The sequence below is a fragment of the Balaenoptera musculus genome, chromosome 10 (assembly GCF_009873245.2).
Source record: "Balaenoptera musculus isolate JJ_BM4_2016_0621 chromosome 10, mBalMus1.pri.v3, whole genome shotgun sequence".
NCBI lineage: Eukaryota > Metazoa > Chordata > Mammalia > Artiodactyla > Balaenopteridae > Balaenoptera > Balaenoptera musculus.
Window position 1 is genome coordinate 23,899,666 of NC_045794.1, and position 22,852 is coordinate 23,922,517.

Consider the following 22,852-nt stretch of genomic DNA (forward strand, 5'->3'; position numbering starts at 1 on the left):
CAGGCACATAGCAAGTGCTCAATAAATACTTAGTTTTTATAAATCTGTTTAATACTGAATATTGGATTAAGTGGGACAGAGGTAGCATGTAGATATATCAATGAAAACTCTCAGAAACTCATCTGAAGTTTCTAGCAGAAAGAGATGAGACACACAATGATACAAAGATAATTGTTATGTATTCAGTTTAAGAAACATTTATTAAATTCTTTCTTCTAATCACTAGACACTGTGCTAGGTTGCAGGATATACAAAGATAAAGGAGAAGTAGACTAAAACATATAAAATGACTTGGAACAGAACTCGCTTGTATGTAGGTGACTTACTGTATAATAAATCAGTGATCTAGTAAAAAAAGAAAAAAAAAAGATATATAACTGAGAAGTGGTCCTTGACTTGGTGGTCTAGTAGACAGGTAAACAAATATGTGTAAGAAAGCATCAGATTTCCTATAATAGAAATCTGTTTGCTATGCACACAAAGAAGATGGTGGACAGAAAAAAGGGTGTAGAAGAGGTGACATTCATGCTCAATATTGAAACTGTTCATTAATCACTTGAGCCTGCACTTATTGGAGAACTGATTGTTAGGATTCCTTGCTGACATATTGCACCTCCAGTACAGAGCAGAGATGATTACAGACTTGAGCCACTTTTGTTCAGTGGAAAGATGAGAAAAATAATGTCCAAAATGTTAAAGTTCAGAACGTTAAAGAATGCCTGTTATACAATGAACATGAATATTCCAGAGACTAATGCTCAAATTCCCAGGTTACTTGTCTGTCTTTCTTACTAGACTGTTAACTCCTTGAAGGCAAAGATCTTGAGTGTATCCTGTGCACTCTTGGATTGTCCCAACTTGGCTCAGTAGGGACAGTAAAAAATTGTTATATAAATTGTTAAATAGATGTTCCCCAAATCCCTCCCATGTCAAAAATGGAAAAATCTTTAACAAATGTCCTGGTGATTGTTTTTCTTTCACATCTATGGACAGTCTGAAATGGACCAAAAAAAAAAAAAAACCAAAAACTACATAACCTTGTCTGCTTTCAAATAAAACGGTCAGTTTTGTCATTCTCTCTTTTCTTCAGGAGAAATTATTTGAAGGTTTGGAAAAAAGGGGGTGTCTCGGTAGCGGATAATTGATTCTCTCTGAAACAGAGATGGCATCTACAAATTGCTGTGATCTAGAGATGAAGACAAGATCATACGTAACTCTAGAGCAGAGCTCTTTGGCTGAAGTCATACAGCAGTGGTCTGGAAAGGCTCTGGGCTTGGGTGCATCCTGGTGCTTTGAGAGTTCCGATACGTCAAGAGGAGATGGAGCAGTTGTCTACTCCGCTTTCTTGAGCACACGTCAGCATTTAACTGAGTTCCAGTATTTAGGGAACTCTGCTTGGAGGTGGTGAAGAGGATTGTTCCTCTTCTCTGGAACAATCCTACAAAGTCCCGGATGGCAGTGCCAACTTGGGGATGGTTTGATTTGCATGGATTCGGCATAGAAAAAGGGCCTGTCATTCAAGGGGAATTAGAAGCTGTAACCACCAGGAAGTAGCGCCTGAGTCAACCTCTTTCCCAGGGCAGCGCTCCGAAGACCACTCGAGCCAGGGGTGGCGGCCCTCTGAAGATGGGGCCCCCGGGCTCGGCCTCAGCATAGGCACACGTGACGCGCTTGTGGGCGTTGAGTGACAGGCGCGGCCTTGGGCGGGCATTGGCGGAAATCAACTTCCGGGGGCAGAGGTGCTGGAAGCCGGGTGGTGCGTGGTACGTGGGCTACCCCAACTCGTGCAGCCGGGGCCCTGCTTCCCCGGGTCAGGGTCGCGCCCGCGTGCACAAGTGCGGGGCTGTGTCCTGGGGGTGGCTCACCTGGCGGCGTGGGGGAGCGGCGCGGCGGCGGCGACGGCGGCGGCGGCGGCGGCGAGAGCCGGGGCGCAGGTAAACGGACGCTCGCCTTTCGGGTCTGGGGCCGGGGCCGCGCGAGGCCGGCCGCGCGCCCGGAGGCGGCCTGGGCGCGGCCGGGCAGCGCGGCCGGGCTTCCGCCCGGGCCTGGCCCCGGGAGGTCGGTCGCGGTGCCTGAGAGTCAGGGGGCGTGACCTGCCTCCCTTGGCGGGCGGTGCCGACCAGAGCTTGCCCTCGCCGGCAGGTTTCGGCCCCTGCGCTTTGCAGAATCGAATGTTTTTGAAAGCCTACGCACAAGTACACGTGACTGTTGTGTCACCGAAGCTCCCACTGAACGTTGACTTTGATCCTTGACGAGTTTTCACCGATCGCGCCTGGTTTATGTTTCTCCTTCGACTTGGCCAGGTACACCAGGGTAAAAGCTCTACAACGGCCGTCAGTCACATTTCCTTGCCGTTACTTTGGGCCATAGGTTGCAATAAAAGTGGCGTTTCGGGGTGAAAGCAGCAGCCAGTAACTTTCCTAGTGGTGAGGCATCTTTCATCCTCTTAAGTGCGCCCCCTCTCTCCTCAAAGATGTTTCTTCCATCTGCCCTTGTTGCGTAGTGCGGAGCAAAGCTTTGGACATGAAGCCTATTTTTGTCTTCGCTTGAAGGAGTGGGAACTCTTAAAAGCAGCGCTGAGTGGGTTTTCTTTTTGGTAGGATGATGTTGCTGCTGCTACTCTCACTTGCTTCCCTGATGAGAGTTGGGGCAGAGGCTGATTTCCTGGAGGGTACAGTTCTGGCCACGGCTATAGGTGATTCAGTGGCACCTTAAGAATTCCGGCTCTTTTCCTTCTCTCCCCCTCTGAACTGTGCAGATACTGATGCCCACCTTACTCTCCAAATATTTATCTGGGCGGTAGTTGGATGATGGCTTTTGGACGCAGTTTGGATGTTGCATGGTACTAGAGATTGGGGTGGACTGACGTTACATCTTGTCACTGGGGTGGGCTAACATTTCACCCCACAATTTAAGACAAAATACCCAGAATATTTAGTTGGGTGGGGTGACAGGGAGTGGCAATAAATTCGCGTTGTTCTCTGCCATCAGAGAGCTGAACACTTCATATCATTTACCTCCTGCTACAATTTCTGTTGCATTAAGGGGATTCGCTGTACTGTACCTGTAAGGTTAATGCAGCGGGGGGATGCCAGGGAGAGTGCACCTGTATGGTGCTGGCTAGCCAGTAAATTGTGTGGTAGAGAATTGCCCTGGTTACAGAGTTTGGTATCCTCCAGGCTGGCTAGGAGGTTGTTCTGTGGGCTGGGAAATCTTATTATGAACAGGTTTCCTAGCAACAGTACAAGCCAAATGGAATAAACATAAAGAAAACAAAGTGATGAAAGTTACAATTTACCTCTTAACTTTTATTAAATGGAAAAATGTATCTTATTGGAGTGATCAGCTCAAACCTTCTGAGAGCTTTCTGTTTATTTTAATCATCTTGATACTTAATAACAGACAAAAAGAAACTTCAGAAAGTCATCACAGAGACAGCTTTTTTTTTTTTTGGTGGCAGTTAAAAAAAAAAAAAAAAAAAAAGAAGAAAAGAAAGATGGTTACCAAATAGCTGGTCTGAAGCTTAAATGGACAAATAGGAATTTGCCTAGTTAGAGGCATTTTATCTTGCACCCCTAGCTATAGATGTAAGATTTGTAAAGTACATAGGATTGTTATGAATAAAGAAAACTATTTGAAGGTTTATTATCTTGCCCTTCATAGCAGAAATTGGGGTGGAAGTACATTAGGGTGGATGGGACTCTTTTAATTAGTAAATTGAAAAGGGTATGTTTAGGTGAGTTGTTTCCAAATTTTAGTTTGTAATCACTGTGCCTCCTTTATCAGTCTTGTTACTTGTGAATTTTGGTCTTTCTTGAAACTCATCAAATTTTGTTATTTTCTGTCTTAACAATGAGAACAATAAAAAAGGCAACTCTCTTTAGAGTAACTCTTTGTATCAATGTGTTTCTTCTTATTTACTACTGATAAATCAATATTTCGATTTCCAGTATTTCTGATATTTTTGTTTCCCCACTGTTTCTCCCCCACCCAAATACCCATTTAGCTGGGTTTAGCTCATTTAATTTGATGCATATTTTCCAAAAGGGCATGTCCTGTGTCTTTTAAAATGTGGGTTTATTGAGGTATACTTTACAAGTAAAAAAAATCTCGTCTAGTATCTTGTTATTTAAATTCTAACAAATGCATAATAGTCATGTAACCACTACCGCAAACTAGACAAAGAACATTTCTATCATTCCAAAAAGTTCCCTCATTGCTCCTCTGTAAGTTCGTTTTCTCCCCTTAACAGTAGATCTGGCTACCAGTGATTTGTTCACTGTTCCTATAGCTTTGTCTTTTCTGGACTGTCATATAAATGGACTCCTACAGTGTATAGACCTTGTTTTCTGGTTTCTTTCACTTAATGCTTTTGTGATTCATCCATTTTGGTGCATGTATCAGTGCTTTGTTCTTTTTTTATTGCCGAGTGCTATTTCATTGTATGGCTATATCACAATTTGTTTATCTATTCACCAGTTGGACATTTAGGTTGTTTCCAGTTTTTGGCATTTAGGAATGATGCTGCTGTAAACATTCATGTACAGTTCTTTGTACATTCATCTACCGGTCTTTGTGTAGAAATATGCTTTCATTTCTTGTTAAGTAGGAGTAGGATTCTTTGATCATGTGGCAAATGTTTGTTTAACTTCATAAGAAATTACCAAACTATTTTCCAAGATAGCTGTTTCATTTTACATCCTTACCAGCAATGTTTGATGGTTCCATTTGCTCCACATCCTGGTCAGCATTTGTCATTTTACTTTTAATCTTAGCTATTCTAATAGGTATTTAGTGCTATCTCATTGTTGTTTTAATTTAAATTTTCCTATCGACTAATATGTTGAGCATCTTTTCATGTGCTCATTTGCTATCATTTGCTATCTGTATGTCTTCTTTGGTGAAGTTATCTGTTCAAATCTTTGGTCTATTTTCTTAGTGAGTTGTAAGAGTTTTGTATAGTCTGGATACAATTCCTTTATCATATATATGTTCACAAATATTTTCTTTCAGTCTGTGCTTTGTCTTTTTAGTTTCTTAACAGTATCTTACAAAGAGCTGAAGTTGTAAATTTTGAAGAAGTCCAGTTTATCATTTTTTTCTTTTATGATTTGTGCTTTTGGGTCCTATCTAGAAAATTTTGACTAACCCAAAGATATAAAGATTTTTTTTTTAAACTGTGTTTTCTTCTAGAACTTTTATAGTCTTAAATTTTACCTCTCGGTCTGTGATCTATTTTGATCAATTATGTCTTCATTTTTGTATGTGGTGCAAGATATGGGTCAAAGTTCTTTTTCTCTTTCCCTTTCTTTTTTTGTGTATTGACACCCAATTTGTCCAGCACCACTTATTGAAAGGACTATCCTTACTATCCTTTCTTCAGTAAATTTTCTTGGCACCTTTGTAAAAAATCAATTGACTATGTGTAGATCTGTTCCTGGACTCTCAGTTCTCTTCCATTGTTCTATGTATCTCTCCTTTGGCTAAAACGACAATGTCTTCATTAATGTAAATTAAAAAAAAATAAATTATTTTTTATTTTTGGCTGCATTGGGTCTTCTTTGCTGCACATGGGCTTTCTCTAGTTGCAGCAAGAGGGGGTTACTCTTCGTTGCCGTGTGCGGGCTTTTATCACAGTGGCTTCTCTTGTTGCAGAGCACGGGCTCTAGGCATGCGGGCTTCAGTAGTTGGTGACACGCAGGCTCAGTAGTTGTGGCACACGGGCTTATTTGCTCCACAGCATATGGGATCTTCCTGGACCAGGGCTCGAACCTGTGTCCCCCTGCATTGGCAGGTGGATTCTTAACCCCTGCACCACCAGGGAAGTCCCTATTAATATAATTTTATAGTATGTCTTGAAATTAGGAAGTCTGAGTCTTTCAGCTTACTTTCTGTGTGTGTTTGTTTTGGGTATCCTAGCTCCTTTTCTTTCCATGTACATTTTTAGAATCAGCCTATTCTATAAAAAAGCATTCTGGGATTTTGACTGTGGATGCACTGAAGTTATAGTTTTATATGGAGAGAATTGACATCTTAATGTTGTTAAGATGTTAATAAAGTCTTTGATTTTTCTCATTAACGTTTTAAAGCTTTCAGCATAATAATTATGCACATATTTGTGCAAAATGTTATATTTATGTCTAAGTGCTTCATGTTATTTGGTGCTGTTGTAAATGGTAATCTTTTAAAAAATTTCAGTTTCCAATTATTTATATAAATAAATTGATATTTTATATTGACCTTGGATTCTCAACCTTGTTAATAAATTCAATTACCCTAGTAGCTTTTGTAGACTCATTGGGATTTTCTATGTAGACAGTCTTGTCTGCCAGTAGAGACAGTTTTAGTTCATATTTTCCTATTTGCCTTTTATTTAATTTATTTCATTTTCTTGTCTCGTTACACTGGCTAGGACCTTCAGTGTGATGTTAAACAGAACAAGTAAGAGCTGACATCCTTGCCTTGTTTGTCTTCTTAGTGGGGAAGGCATGTAATCTTTTACCATTAAGTAGTTAGCTATAGGTTTTTTTGAAAGTACAGTTCTCATCAGATTGAGGAAGTTTTCTTTAGCTTCTTGTTCACTGAGAGTTTTTTAAAAATCATAAATGAATACTGTATTGTTTTTTGATTGTGGAAATCATAGTTGATTACAGTAGAAAATTGGGAAATAATCCTATAAAGAAAAGAGTTAATCCATTTTCATTAATATGAGATAATTCCTGCTATATTTTGCTGGCTTTTTTTTTTTTTGCGAACATTTAAAAAACAAAATTGTAAATATTGTCTTACAGTTTTTTCTTTTTGCTAGGCTTACACTGAGTGCTTACTGCATCATGAATTTTTGGAAAACTTGATTTGTATGTTCTTGATTTGTAGTTAGGATAGTTGTTTTCCTCAGAATTAATATTAAATCTTTGTGCGTAACTCTGATAAAATTTTTTTAATTGATTTTTAAAAAAGTGGTTATTACTCAAAGTGTATGAAATATTTTCAGATTCTTAATATACACTGCCTTCTTGTTTTATTTTATATTCCTAGAATTTGTCCTCCAGACCATGTATTTGTAAAAAATTTTAGAGCAAAATGTGGCAGTCAATATCATAGACTTTTTGTGCATCACTTTATGGTAGAATCCTAGAATTTCAGAAACTCAGTTCCTTAGATTTTATCCAGTTTAAATCATTTATTTTATAGGTTTAGCATGTGGAATAAATAAATGGCTTTTCCATCCACATTATTATTTTGCTGTCAGTGATCTAGATAGAATTCCTGATGCATTTTGTGTAATGGAAAATACTCATGTTTTTCTTTTGATAAGGATTGTAGAAATCTTTGTGTCCAGCATCATTCAGAAACCCTTTATGTATGTTGTTTTACTGAATTCCAACCAGAACCTTTTGAGGTAGGTAGTATTTTTCCCATTTCATAGATGAGGAAACTGAGTCTCAGACAAGTGAACAAAGTTATTTATGTTTGTATTAACAGTGAGTGATAGAGCTGGAGTTTGATCACAAGTCTTCTTGAATCTGCTTTTATTTGTAAGCTATAATGCCATTATAGAGTTCACGTAAGCATTTTGTATGTAGTCTGTTTACTCTGGATCTGTCTTCTAATTTTAATTCTTAGAATAAACTCATTAAGCAATTTAATAAATCAACATGAGACAGTATCAGTTAATTCTAAAATTTTACCCAAATTTCTGTCCTTTTATATTGTCTAATTTTAAATTATTTTAGATATTTCTTGACCTGTATCCTCTTCCCTTCCCTGTCAAATCCCCAGTAAGTGGTACGAAGACTGTTGTTAGCTATATGCTGTAGAGTTTTACTTAAAGAATTAGAGACACATTTATTGTCACTAGCAGAGAATACAATAAGTTTTAAATTTTGAAATTAGAAGACTTTTAAAAAATTACAGGTTTAATAGATGAAGATCAGAAATAACGTTAGCTACTTTAAAATGCAGCATGTTATAATTCTAGTAAACCTTTTTACCTTAGAAGAGTATGAACATTTTGGTAATTATGTAATGCAGTTGAACACATATATAGATTAACTGTATCAGTGAAATAAGCGCTATTTTGTAAAGTGTGGAATCACTTTTTCCTGGTATTCAGAGAAGACTGACTTTCTTCTCCCTTTGCCAGCCTTGCTAACATAGACCATGTGCATCTCCTACCAAAAGTAGGCATAGATAACGAAGAGGCCAGCCAAATTGCCTTTTATTTTGTGTTCCATCTTGTGGTGAAAGAGGGTCTACATGATCATTTCAAGATGCTTTACTTTTGTATTATAAGAATTCAGAACATCTGCAACTGTAGTAAAGACAGTGCTGCAGTATTATGCAAGATGCATTCATCTATAAGTATGCTTCACTGATAGGGGCTTATATGAATATTACTAAAAAACTACATTTTGGATGAATGAAAATCAGATTTTTGACTGACTTACAGACTTTTATAAAATGGATGCTCCAAACCTTGGGTTGTTATAGTATACTATTCTGCATATTGATTATGAAATATTCAGTTATCCTTGATACAATACTGGTGTGCAATATTTTACTTGTGTCTTTGAATCTAAGGCATGTCGTGTAGTCAGTGCCTAGTTGGATCATGCTTTTTATTCATTCTGCAAATTTCTGCCTTTTGATTAGAGTGTTTAACCCCTGTGTATTTAATATAATTCCTGATACTTGTTGAGTTTCTTGGATGTGTAGGTTAATGTTTTTCATCAAATTTGTGAAAATTTCTAGCATTCTTTCTTTTATTTATTTATTTTTAAATTTGTTTATTCCTTTTGGCTGCATTGGGTCTTTGTTGCTGTGCGTGGGCTTTCTCTAGTTGTGGTGAACAGGGGCTACTCTTCGTTGTGGTGTGCGGGCTTCTCATTGTGGTGACTTCTCTTGTTGGGGAGCATGGGCTCTAGGAGCGTGGGCTTCAATAGTTGTGGCACGTGGGCTCAATAGTTGTGACTTGCGGGCTCTAGAGCACAGGCTCAGTAGTTGTGGCACACAGGCTTAGTCGCTCCACGGCATGTGGGATCTTCCCAGACCAGGGCTTGAACCCGTGTCCCTTGCATTGGCAGGTGGATTCTTAACCACTGTGCCACCAGGGAAGCCCCTCTAGCATTATTTCTTGAAGTAGTTATTCTGCCCCTTTTTTTCTCTCCTCTTTTTCTGGAACTCTCATTATGCTTATGCATATGTTGGTATTCCTGACAGTTATCCACAGGTTTTGATACTCTGTTTATTTTTGTTTATCTTTTTTCTTTCTGTTCCTCAAACTGGATAATCTCAATTGACCTATCTTCAGATTCTCTGATTCTTTCTTCTGTCAGCTCAGAATTTGCTGTTGAGGCCTTCTAGTGAATTTTTAATTTCAGTCAGTGTACTTTTCAACTCCAGATTTTATATATTTTATTTTTATAATTCCTATCTTTTCATTAGTACTCTATATTTTATGAGACTGTTATTATACTTTAGTTATTTAGGCATAGTTTTCTTTAGTGATTTGAGACTATATGTTTGAACATATTTAAAGTAGTTGATTTTAACGTCTTTGTCTAAGTCTAATGTCTGAGTTTCCTCACGAGCAGATTTTTATTGACTGCCTTTTTTCCCCTCTGTGTGTGGGCTATACTTTCTTGTTTCTTTGCACGTCTCATAATTTCTGTTGAAAACTAGATATTTGTAAATATATGTGTATATATATATTTTTAATATATTTTATATGTAACATGGCAACTCTGGAAATCAGAAATTCCTCTCCTCCCCAGGGTTTTTTATTGTTGCTGTTTTTGTTGCTATTTTTGCTGTCTTGTTTAGTGACTTGGTGAACTCTTTATGTAAACTCTGTATTCTTTGTCTTGTGTGGCCACTTGGAATTATTAGCTGTTATATTATGCCAGTTCATCTCATATAATTGGGTCAGTTTACATAGAGGAAATCTTTAGGGCTTGTGAATTATGATTAAAAAGTTCATTGATTATGAAAATGATTACAAAAAGTAAGAAAACATTTATTGACTGCTTACCATGCGCTATGCCTGAACACATTACTTGGTTAATGGGATTATCAGACAACCAGAAGCCCAGGTTTTTTGTTTTTTGTTTTTTTTAATTTGGTGAAAATCTCTAGACTTGTACTTGTGGGGTTTTAATGCCTTAGTAATCAAAGGTAGCTGGATTTATTTTTTTCCCTAGCATTTAACTTGCTGGCTTAGCATCTTGTCATCTTGTACTACCTGAGAATCATAATTGAGAATATTATTTTCAGTGCTGTAGAAGAGATTGGGATGATTCAAACAGTTGATAAGAACATGGGGTTAAAATGTAGAAATACTTATACACAACTAATGGAACTTAAGTAAATAAGATTTACTGTGTCAGTGCCATCACCTAATAGCTAGCATTTTTTGGATTTGGTTATATATTTACTCAGTAGAGAAATAGTGTCAGTTGACATTTCTGTAGGATCCTGGCACTATGGCATATAAAAAAGTTGGGAGTGCTTGGATTGTCTTGTGGGAAAACTTTAGATTTTTAGCTAATGGCTTAGTTAATCTTCATAATATTGCAGAGGAAAAGTCTTTCAAATATTGCTCAGAAGTGGTCAGATTTGTCAGGAATGTACCCAATAATAGAGGGAGAGGAGAACTTTGTGTGCTTCAGATACGCTTTTTTCTTTTTTTTCCCCCACATGCACATTTAACTATGTTTTGGAAGAATTAGAGTCTATATACGTTCGAAATCTTTTACAGACAAAATTGATAGTCAATTACTTATTATGTATGGAAGTGAAAAAAAATAAATTACAAGTTAGGATCAGATGAAAAAAATGATCCTGCTGAGGATACTGGTACTTTACTTCAGGAAGAAATGAAAATTAGTGGTTAGGACAGTTTTATATTATCTTAGAAAAATGTGAGCAAGCAAGTCCTTTATGTGTTTCTCTGGTAAACAAGTCTGTTTCCTGTTAAAGGGCACTATTAGCAGGCGAAGACCTTTGATAGGTGCATAAACAAGGATTTAATAACTGTCAAACTAAGTTAATGAAAGTAAAATAATGGACAACTGAACTATGGTGCGAAGCAAAATTCAATTCAATAGAAATCTATATTTCAGGTTCCTATGCTAGGCACTGGAGGATATCGAAATAAATGTCACTTGGTTTTCAAGGACCTCACAGCCAAGTAGGTGAGAGCTGTATAAACTGATACATCATAGGGAGAGCACTGATTGGGAAGGAATGGGATCCTGAAAGTTAGGAGTGTGTGGGAAGAGCTGAAGCTAGAGGCATCGAGCCCCTGAATTTTGATGAGTATTTTTTGCCGGTGGGAGCATCCTTCCCACCCTCAGTGGCAGTGGCCTCTCTACCCACAGTGGTAGCTACTTCCTCACTCCCAGTGGGAGTAGCCTCTCCACCCCTGTCTGAGATCTGAGGGGATTAATTCTACATTAGTGGCAGCCCCTGAGGCAGTTGCCAGGCAAGACAATGCTGATCTCCTCAGGACCTGCCCCCAACACTCTTCTTTGCTTCTAGATCTATGACTAGACTGAAATCCCAGCAGGCTTCTAAAGGTGAGGTACAAAGTGTGACTCATGGGGAAATCTACCGTACTCCAAAATAACTACTTGAGCTTTCTAATTTATACCGACAAATCCAGGGAACATGTGTGGGAATGGATACTAAAGGTGCAGCATAATCATGAAAAGAACATAAAGTTGGACCAGGCAGCATTTATTAGCACCACGCTCTAACCAACTGAGCTAACCGGCCACCCAGGCAGCATTTATTGATATGGGCTCACTAAGCAGAGATTCTGCATTTAGTGTAGTTGTTTGGCTGAAATATGGACCAAAAGGTGGCGCACAGTGAGTGAGCTGGAAATGCTGGGCCTACCTGTCTTGGTTTACTGTAGAGGAAGGGAGTCAAAGGGAGATGGGAATGTTAGAGTGGATTTGTCATTTAGGAAGTGCTCACCCAAACTGGGAGGGTCCAGAAGACATAGCTTTCACCAATATTATGAGAGATAAATCGTGAGGGGAGCCGTGGCATCCTTGAAGAACTCTGTGATTGCTTCAGTAGGCATGCAGTCGCTGAACTGGGAAACCTAAATGCAGTGGGAGTAAATGAATTCCAGGGTGGCAGGGGCCGAGTAATGACATCCATCTGTCAAAGGCAAGGTGAGCGTGGTTTGGGCAGCAGAGTCAAAGCGGCAATTAGAATAGTCTGATTTAGGCAGAACAATGGTGTTGGCTAGTTGATCATGGTGTCCCTAGAAGTGAAATAGATAGGAAGCCTACTAAATTCTTACTTGATCTGTATAAGCAGAAAAGTTCTAGGTCAAGTGAACAGAAGTCTAGCCTGAATCAGAAAAAACAGAGAGTCATGACCCATCCATCAATTCTGAGACTTGAATTTTTACAGACCTAGAACCCCTTGAATGAAGAGGAGGCAGGGTTCCCTTGAGGAAGGACCCTGGTACATTGTCAAAATTTATTGTCAGTCTTTCTGTCAGCCCTTCCTAAAGGGTTCTGTGGCCTTTCATCATGGTAATTGTGCATTGGGGAAAAGGAAATAATCACATCTTTCAAGGACTGCTGGATACTGGCTCTGAATTGACGCTAGTTCCATGAGACCCAGGTTGTCCCTTTGGTCCATCGTCAGAATAGGGGCTTATGGAGGTCAGGTAATCAATGAAGTTTTAGCTCAGGTCTGTCTCACAGTGGGCCCAGTGGGTCCTCCAATCCATCCTGTAGTTATATCTCCAGTTCCAGAATGCATAATTGGAATAGATACAGTCAGCAGCTATCACAGTCCCCACATTGGTTATCTGACCAGTGGAGTGAAGGTGATTATGGTGAGAAAGGTCAAATGGGAGCCACTAGAATTGCTTCAACCTAAGAAAAGAGTAAACCAAAAGCAATACCTCATATCTAAGGGGATTACAGATATTAGTGTCACCATCAAGAACATGAAACATGCAGGGTTGGTGATTCCCACCACTTCTGCATTCATCTGATCTCTTTGGCCTGTGCAGAAGACAGATGGATCTTGGAGAATGACAGTGGATTATCGTAAGCTTAACCAGGTGGTGATTCCAATTGCAGCTGCTGTACCATATATAGTTTTATTGCTTGAGTAGATTAACACATCCCCTGATGACTTGTATGCAGCTATTGGTCTGGCGGATGCTTTTGTCTCCATCTCTGTCAGCAAGGTCCAACTGAAATAGTTTGCTTTCAGCTGGCAAGGGCAGCAGTACACCTTCACTGTCCTACGTCAGGGGTAGGGCTCTCCAGCCCTATGTCGTAATTTAGTTTGTGTGAAAGTTTCTCTTTCACAAGATATCATCACACTGGTCCATTAAATTGAGGACATTTTGTTGATTGGACCTAGTGAGCAAGAAGCAGCAACTTCTCTAGACTTAGTAGTAAGACATTTTAGTGTCAGAGAGTAGGAAACAAATCTGATAAAAGTTAAAGGGCCTTCTACCTCAGTGAAATTTCTGGGGGTCTAGCGGTATGAGGTATCTTGAGATATCCCTTCTAAGGTTAAGACAAGGATAAGTTGTTGCATCTGGGCCTTCCTGCAACCAAGAAAGAGGCACAGCATCTAGTGGGTCTCTTTGGATTTTAGAGACAACATATTCCTCATTTGGGGTGTGTTACTCTGGCACATTTACCGAGTGACTCAAAAAGCTGCTAGTTTTGAGTGGGACCCAGAATAAGAGAAGACTCTGCCACAGGTCCAGGCTGCTGTGCAAGCTGCTCTGTCACTTGGGCCATATGTTCCAACAGATCTAGCGGTCCTTGAAGTGTCAGTGGCAGATAGGGATGCTGTTTGGAGCTTTTGGCAGGTTCCTTTAGGAGAATCAGAGTGTAGGCCCTTAGGATTTTGGACCAAAGCCCTGCCATCCTCTGTGGATAACTGTGCCTCTTGAGAAGCAGCTGTTGGCCTACACTTGGGCCTTAGAGACTGATTGCATAACCATGGGCCACCAAGTTACCAGGTGACCTTAGCTGCCCATCATGAAGTCAGTGTTATCTGACCACCAAGCCATAAAGTTGGTCATGTGACACAGCAGCACTCCATCATCAAGTGGAAGCGGTATATATCTGATCAGGCCTGAGCAGGCCCTGGAGGCACAGATAAGTTGAAGAAGTGGCCCAAATGCCCATGGGCCCTACTCTGCTACAGTGTCTCCTTTTTCCAGATTGCACCTGTGGCCTCATGGGAAGTTTGCTAAGATCAGTTCACAGAAGAGAAGACTCAGGCCTGTTATATAGATGGTTTTGTATGATATGCAGGCAGCACCGGAAAGTGAATGGCTGCAGCCCTACAGCCCCTTTCTGGGACATCCTTGAAGGACAGTGGTGACGGGAAATCCTCCCAGTGGGCAGAACTTCAGGCAGTGCACCTGGTTGTTCACTTTGCTTGGAAGGTCAAATGGCCAGACATACAATTGTATACTGATTCATGGCTTATGACCAATGGTTTGGCTGGATGGTTAGGGACTTGGGAGAAACATGATTGGAAAATTGGTGACAAGGAAGTTTGGGGAAAAGGTGTGGATAGACCTCTTTGAATGGGCAAAAAATGTGAAGATACTTGTGTACCATGTGAATGCTCACTGAAGAGTGATCTCAGCAGAGAAAGATTTTAATAATCAAGCGGATAGGATGACTCACTCATTCTGTGGATACCAGTCAGCCTCTTTCCCCTGTCACCCCTGTCATTGCCTCGTGGGCTCATAAGCAAAGTGGCCATGCTGGCAGCGATGGAGGTTACACATAGGCTAAGCAACAGACTTCCACTCATCAAGGCCAGCCTGGCTATGGCCACTGCTGAGTGCCCAATCTGTCATCAGCAGAGACTGACACTGAATCCTTGATATGGCACCATTCTTTGGGGTGATTAGCCAGCTAAGTGGAGGCAGGTTGGTTATACTAAACTGCTCCCATAATTGAAGTGGCAGCAATTTATTCTCACTGCAGTAGATGTTTACTTTGGATATGGACTTGCCTTCCCTACGTGCAGTGCTTCTGCCAAAACTGTCATCTCTGGACTTATAGACTGCCTCATTCACCACATAGTATTCCACATAGCATTTCTTCTGATCAAGGAACTCACTTCACAGCAAGAGAAGTGCAGGAGTGGGCCCACGTTCATGGAATTCATTGGTCTTATCTTGTTTCCCACCATCCTGAAGCAGCTGGCTTGACAGAATGGTGGAATGGTCTTTTGAAGACTAAGTTATGGTGCCAGCAAGGTGTCAGTATCTTGCAGGACTGGTGCAAGGTTCTCCACAAGGTTGTATATACTTTGAATTAGCATACAGTATATGGTGCTGTTTCTTCTATAGCCAGGGTCACAGGTCCAAGAATCAAGGGGTGGTAATGGGAGTGGCACCATTCACTATTACCCCTAGTGAGCCACTGGCAAAATTTTGGTTCCTGTTTCTGTGACTTTATGCTCTGCTGGCCTATAGGTCTTAGTTCCAAAGGGAGGAATGCTTCCACCAGAAGACACAATGATTCCATTGAATTGGAAATTAAGACTACTGCCCAGCCACTTTGGACTCCTCATGCCTCTGAATCAACAGGCAAAGAAGGGGGTTGCTGTACTGGCTGGGGTGACTGATCCTGACTACCCAGGGGATATTGGACTACTATTCCACAATGGAGGTAAGGAAGAGTGTGTCTGAAATATAGGAGATTTTTTTAGGGCATCTCAATATTATCATGCCCTGTAATTAAAGTCAATGGAAAACTAAAACAACCCAATTGAGGGAGGACTACTGATGGCCCAGACCCCTCAGGAATGAGGGTTTGGATCACTCCACCAGGTAAAGAACCATGACCAGCTGAAGTGCTTGCTGAAGACAAAAGGAATACAGAATGGGTAATGGAAGAAGGCAGTTATAAATACCAGCTACAACCATTTGACCAGATACAGAAATGAGGACTGTAATAGTCATGAGTATTTCTTCCTTATTTTGCTATGAATATGTGTGTGTGTGTGTGTGTGTGCACACGCGTGTGTGTATGGCAATATATATGTAAATTATCTTTGCTTTTTTTCCTCTCTTAACCACTTATCATGTAACATAAAATGCATTAGGTGTATATCATAGTATTTTAAGTATTATTAATTTTACAGCATAGTATTTAAATTTTGGGATATCAAGGAGAAGACTAAATATCACTCAAGGACTTTACCTCCTCTTCTGGAGAAGAGGTTAGTGTGTTTCCAGTTGTACACAGGATAGCTATATCACATTTTATGACCTTGGTATAAAAGAATTATGTCCTTATTTGGAGATTTAGTATGGTTTAAGAGATGAGTATGGGTGCCAAGTTGACAAGGGGTAGACTTGTGATGGTTAATTTTAGGACCATGGGTTGCCCAGATAGTTGATCAAACTTTATTCTGAATGTGTTTGTGAGATTAGCATTCGAATTACTAGACAGAGTAAAGCAGATTGCCCTCATCCAATCCTTTGAAGACCTGAATAGAACAAAAAGCTGAGTAAGAGGGAACTTCTGCCTGATTGCTTGACTGGGACATTGGTCTTCTCCTGCACTTGGACTGGGACTTTTTGGATGCAGACTGGAACCGCACCATGCGTTCTTCTGGGTTTCCAGCTTGCCAACTGCAGATCTTGGGACTTCTTAGCCTCCATAATCTTACAAGCCAGTTCCTATTAATCTAGTTCCCTCCCTCTCTCTCTCTCTCTCTCTCTCTCTCTCTCTCTCTCTCTCTGTCTCTTTATATGTATATACGTGTGTATATGTGTATGTACGTATATATGTACATATATAAAAAGTATATATAAAATATAAAATTATTAAAATTATATACTATTATAAAAATAATAGTTACAAAGCTAATCAAAACAGTACGGTACTGGCACAAAAACAGAAACATAGATCAGTGGGACAGGTTAGAAAGCCCAGAAATAAACCCACGCACCTCTGGTCAATTAATCTACAACAAAGGAGGCAAGAATATACAAGAAAAGACAGTCTCTTCATTAAGTGGTGCTGGGAAAACTGGACAACTGCATGTAAAAGAATGAAATTAGAACATTCTTTAACACCATATACAAAAATAAACTCAAAATGGATTAAAGACCTAAATGTAAGGCTGGATACTATAAAACAGAGGAAAACGTAGGCAGAACACTCTTTGACATAAATCGCAGTAGTATCTTTTTGGATCCACCTCCAAAAAGTAATGAAAATAAAAACAAAAATAAACAAATGGAACCTAATTAAACTCAAAAGCTTTTGTACAGCAAAGAAAACCGTAAGCAAAACGAAAAGACAACCCACATAATGGGAGAAAATATTGCAAATGATGTGACTGACAAGGGATTAATCTCCAAAATACACAAACAGATCATGAAGCTTAATATAAAAAAAAAAAACCCAATCAAAAAATGGGCAGAAGACCTAATAGACATTTCTCCAAAGAAGATATACAAATGGCCAAAAAGCACATGGAAAGATGCTCAACATTGCTAATTATTAGAGAAATTCAAATCAAAACTACAATGAGGTATCACCTCACATGGGTCAGAATGGCCATCATCAAAAAGTCTACAAACAGTAAATGCTGGAGAGGGTGTGGAGAAAAGGGAACCCTCCTGCGCTGTTGGTGGGAATGTAAATTGTACAACCACTGTGGAGAACAGTATGGAGGTTCCTTAAAAAGCTAAAAATAGAACTACCATATGATCCAGCAATCCCACTCCTGGACATATATCCAGAGGAAACCATAATTTGAAAAGGTACATGCACCCCAGTGCTCGTTGCAGCACTATTTACAATTGCCAAGACATGGAAGCAGCCTAAATAAATGTCCATCAACAGAGGAATGGATAAAGAAAATGTGGTACATATATGCAATGTGATATTATTCAGCCATAAAAGAAGAATGAAATAATGCCATTTGCAGCAATATGGATGGCCTAGAGATTATCATACTAAGTGAAGTAAGTCAGACAGAGAAAGACAAATATCATATGATATCACATATGAGGAATCTAAAAAAAAAAATGATACAAGTGAACTTATTTACAAAACAGAAACTGACTCACAGACTTCGAAAACAAACTTATGGTTACCAAAGGGGAAAGGTGGGGGGAGGGATAAATTAGGAGTTTGGGATTAACATATACACACTACTATATATAAAATAGATAATCAACAAGGACCTACTGTATAGCACAGGGAACTCTGCTCAATATTCTGTAATAACCTATATGGGAAAAGAATCCAAAAAAGAATGGATATATGTATATGTATAACTGAATCACTTTGCTGTACACCTGAGACTAGCACAACATTGTAAATCAACTATACTCCAATTTATAATAACAAATTAAATGTATCTAAATATTAAAAATAAATGTATCTAAATATTAAAAATAAAATATATTATAAAAATAATAATTATATATATATAATTATTATTTTTTGTACAGCTGATCCTTGAAAAATATGGGGGTTGGGTGCTGAACCTTGCATAGTCTATTATCTGACTATAGTTTTCTAGTTGGCCTGCTGTATCTGTGGTTCTGCATCTGTGGCTTCTACCAACCATAAATCATGTAGTATTGCAGTAAGTATTTATTTGAAAAAAATTTGCATATAAGTGGACCCATGCAGTTCAAACCCGTGTTGTTCAGGGGTCAACTGCGTTTATCTGGAGGACCCTGACTAATACACTCACCATAGAAATAAAAAATTAATTGACTATTTCCTCTTCCAGTACAACAAACAGGGTGTCTTTGGCAAGGTGGAATGTAAAATATGGAGCCAATAAAAATTTTTAAAGAATACATGGTCATCTTACCACTGTATGAAGAAGAGTGGCCTTGCAGTTTGCTTCATAAATTGCTTTCATTCCTTACAGTATTCCAAATCTCACATGATAAAGAAATGACTATGAGATACTGAGTTCTAGTATAAGGATAATTTATAGTAAAACTCTTAGAAATCATGGCTAAGATCCCAGAATTAATTAGTCTCAGACACAGTCAAACAGTGTACCTGTATCACCAAGTATATTGACATTTAACAACAGTCTATAATGATCATTGACAGGTATATACTTTTGACTTAAATGTATTTGGTAAAACTCAGTTACTATTATTGCTATTGTTCTTTGACCTTTTATTTTTACCACAGTCTCAGATTATGGAAAATAGTCATTATGCTAAGAAGTTAATCACATATGCTGGAGAGAGATTTAATGAATATAGTAAAATGGAATCATCTATTTACTTAAATAAAAAAGAGAGGGAAAAAAATCTGTGAATAGCAGTACCCAGTACTTAGTTTGTTTTCATTTTTTAAAAAGTAAAGTAAACTGAAGGAGCAATCATAAAGTCTACAGGATTTCCCGTTTTGTAAAAAGTTCTTAGGGAAAAAGAATGATTGTTTGGATACTTTCAGCATTTAAAGCTGGTTAATTACCACACATTCTTTCCATTGTGATTGTGTAGCAGTGCTGAGGTCCAGAATCATGCAAAAAAAAATTTCTTTTTTAAAATCGACTCTCAGTAGACTTGTTTCTCCGTGTCTATGATGTTGGATTACATAGCAAGCATTTGTTGGTTCTCAGGCTTGGAAAATGTGTAGTGGTTTTCTAAGCAAATCTTCATTCCTCTGCAATTCAGTTACTTTAACGTGGTGTCAATAATTAAAAGAAAATATATATTCTGCCTCAAAAATATCACAGAACTAGATATTCTAATCAAGACAGGTGTACATCTTTTTGGGAGCTTACATGTAATGAATTGTGGACGTTGCCAATTTTCAAGGAAGAAGGAAACCATAACAGTTGAATAAAACACCACTAATTGGTTGTATATGTGGAGAAGTTGGGGCATACGTTTCTGTGTGTGGGAACTGTAGCATTCTTTCATGTAGTTATCTGTTCTTACCCATTCTTAAAAGAACATAATGAGCAATTGTTCAGAGCAATGTTGTTATAATTATAATATAATAAACAGAAAATGCTGTTCATCTATGAAATTGAAACTGAAATATGTTGATGACTTTCAGTGTATATGTGTGTGTTGAGAGAGAAAGTCATTGTGAGGCATATAAATAGAATATTGCTTTTACTTTATGATATTCTTTGTTTTGACCTTTTAGAATATCATGAAGCTATCAGGGAATATCGTAAACATCAGGGAATCAGTCGTAATGATGGTGAAGGAACCAACGCTTAGGAGAATTACTCCTTTGTTCACATCACTACCATTGCTTTCATGTTACCCATAGTGTGTAAACCTTTTTCTCATAAGAAAATTATGGCCCAGAATAAGCCCTTAACATATTATCAGGTAACATATTATCAGGGAATACGCAAAAATGAACTAGATGGTTGTGTTGTGGTACTGACAGCAGAGATGCTAGCACAGAATAGGACACATAGTTGAATATATATGTATATTAACACACATATGTCCATATGTATATGTTTCACATTAAGTTGCTTGGGAATATTGAAATCCTTCAATTCATTGTATTCTTTAAATATTATAGTAGTAATTTACACATAATCAATTTTGTGCATACTTGAGTTGTGTGTAGCTCTTGGAGAATTTTTAGGAAAATTTCGGAAATAGCAATTTTGAACTGACTGCTTAATCTTATATTAATAGTTGTAGGCATGCTTTGGATTTTTTCTCGTTTTATTTGAGAAGTTGAAGTCAGTAAAGTCAATCAAAAATAATAAGTGTTTATTAATGAACTATTGTTCTGTGTAAGAAAAAAATTGCAAACTTCAGAATGGCTGTAAGAGGCAGAAGATGAGACTGGAAATGTAAATTTGAGCCAGATCATTAAGGGACTCTAGGATCTCTAGGGATAGATTACCAACAGCAGAATGGGGAAAAGTGTAAGCAAGGGCATGATGAAGTCAACCCTGGGCAGGCTGGGATAATGCTTTTACTTGTTGATTGCTTGGGAAAAAAATCAAAACCGTATGTAAACATTTTGTTATTTAACAATCTGAAAAAATAAAGCTTTTCTGGGGACAAAGGGTGGTGGTATGACTGAAAGTTTAAAAGTAAGACAAACCGACAGAAAGCTGATTATAATTTGGGTATGCCTGGTAACTTCTCCAGTCTCAGGCAGCCTAGGTTACTGCAGAGAGCTTTAAAAAGCCTGATGTAGATAACATCCCATATTTCACTTAACATCTAAGGCTGTCTTCCTGTTTTCCTAATACATCTGTCCCCTCCCACTCCAGTCTCCTTGATTTTCAGTTTGGTGACTCCATGATCTGTTCTCACTTCCTCCATCCTATGTTTGATCTTTTGGATACCCTATTTCAAGCTTACCTACATTAAACACCCTGAGGCATTTTACATACTGCATGTCTTTTTCCTCTAATTCTCAATCCCTCCCCCCTTTTATTTTGCTAGCAACGGTAGTTCTGCCTAAGAGATAATCTTTCCTCTTGCCTCAATTTCAAGAAATGTTTATTAGCTGGACTATTTGCCTAATGTGCTCTTTCTACTTCCACCCCTGCTAGAGGAAGGGACTTAGCACTAGTGATAAGCAGTGAGGCTGTGATAAAAGTTTCAAACAGAATATTCTTTTCCACTATTTATTCTGTATTCTGTGGTGGTTTAAGAAAACAATTTTCTTGAGATATAACATTTATACAGTTAAAACAACCAATAATAAATACAATAATATTAAAATATTAAAAAATAAATAAAAATCACCCATAATTTGATGACTTTTGACAAATATTTACATATGAGAAACTTCTACCACATTCATGATATAGAACATTTCCATCAGTCTGAAATATTCCCCCGAGTCTCTTTATAGTTGATCCCGTGTTACCACTCTTGGTCCCTGGCAACTACTGATTTGCTTTTGGTTACTAAAGCTTTGCATTTTTAGGAATTTAATATAAAAGGAACATTATAGGTTTTGTGTGTGTGTGTGTGTGTGTATGGTAGGCTTCTTTCACTTGATATAATGAAGATTCATCCATGTTGTTGCATATATAAGTTGTTACTTTTTATTGCTGAGTAGTATTCCACTCTATGGATGTACCACAATTCTTTTATCCATTTACTAGTTGATAGGCGTTTTAGTTGTTTCTGTTTTTTTTTTTTTACTATTATGAATAAGGCGGCTGTAAACATTCACTGACAGGCTTTTATGTGGACATACGTATTCATTTCTCTTGGATAAATAGCTAGGAGTGGGAATCCTGGGTTATGTAGCAAGTTGTATGTTTAACTTTATACACTAGTGTCAAAATGTTTTTCAAGTGTCTGTAGCATTTTGCATTCTTACCAGAACTGTATGGAAGCAGGTGCTCCATATCCTGGCCAACACTTGATATTTTACGTCTTTTTAATTTTAGCCATTTTAGTAGATGTGACCAGTACCTGCATTTTGGTTTTAATTTGCATTTTTCTAAAGGCTAATGATGTTAAGCATCTTTTCATGTGCCATTTTTATACATTCTTTTATGAAATGTTTATTCATTCTTTTGTCATTTAAAAAATAGAGTTGTTCATCTTATTTTTTAGTTATAAGGGTTCTGTTTATATTCTGGATATAAGACCTTTACCAGATATGTTTTTTAAATATTTTGTCCCAATCTGTGGCTTACCTTTTTTATTCTTAACAATACATATATTTTAAAAATTTTAAAATTGTCATAAAATATATATAACATAAAATTTATCATTCTAATCTAACTGTACAGTTCAGTGGCATTAAGTACATTGATATTGTTGTGCAACTATCACCACTCTCCATCTACAGAACTTTTTCATCATCCTAAACTGAAACTCTGTATC

General features: G+C 38.2%; 1 protein-coding gene across 6 annotated transcripts in view; it reads left to right on the forward strand.

The window, feature by feature from the left end:
* Positions 1-208: 208 nt before the first annotated feature.
* CCDC91 (coiled-coil domain containing 91) overlaps positions 209-22,852 on the forward strand; it is a 371,740-nt gene continuing 349,096 nt past the window's right edge. For 3 of the 6 annotated variants that reach the window (XM_036866030.1, XM_036866028.1, XM_036866037.1), the window contains exon 1: positions 15,668-15,689. The gene's annotated coding sequence lies outside the window, so the exon portion shown is untranslated. Of the gene's footprint in view, positions 1,764-2,166; positions 2,304-15,667; positions 15,690-22,852 lie in introns of those variants that run through there. The other 3 variants (XM_036866036.1, XM_036866034.1, XM_036866032.1) reach the window with 3 other exon arrangements.